The sequence below is a fragment of the Panthera tigris genome (assembly GCF_018350195.1).
Source record: "Panthera tigris isolate Pti1 chromosome D3 unlocalized genomic scaffold, P.tigris_Pti1_mat1.1 chrD3_random_Un_scaffold_91, whole genome shotgun sequence".
NCBI classification, from domain to species: Eukaryota; Metazoa; Chordata; class Mammalia; order Carnivora; family Felidae; genus Panthera; species Panthera tigris.
In genome coordinates this window covers 19,035-19,648 of record NW_024962170.1, presented here as the reverse complement: position 1 = coordinate 19,648, position 614 = coordinate 19,035, and positions in this window count along the sequence as shown.

Sequence of the window (614 nt, the reverse complement as noted above, 5' to 3'; positions counted from 1 at the left end):
GAGATGGCATTTTATTTTACAAGCAGCACATTCACCCAATGCATTTTCTAAGCTCCTGGCTGCTTGTGGTTCTGGGCGGGAACAAACACTGATCTCCCATGAAATCTCTGTTATGGAGGAAGGATCCTCATTAGGTTCGGCAGTTTCCTTGGCTTTCTCATTTGGAGGCAAAAGCAACCCCTGGGGGCTGGGATAAGCTGCAGGTTACAGTCTGTCTTGAAATTATATGTATGGAATCTTTCCAAAGATATATTATGATATTGGGTGCTATTACCTGGGTGAACTTCACTGTCCATTCTACACATCTTTCACTAGTGGGAACTTACTAGTAACATTAGTGTTTCTTAGTACTGATATAGATTTTTGTTTGTTTGTTTGTTTGTTTGAAATTTTAGAGTCTCCATGAGTATCATGTGTAAGAAAAGGAAACAGTTATAGTGGGACGCCATTTTGAACCAGAATCCCCAGGGCTTAAGTTCTGGTGATATTATCAAAGGCAACAGCAGGTTTAAGTGTCTCACTTCCCTCAGGCCTGGAGCTCTGTGTGAGCATTGAGACTTTTGTCCCACACTGACCTGTAATAATCAGCCTCGTCTTCAGCCTGGAGTCCAGCG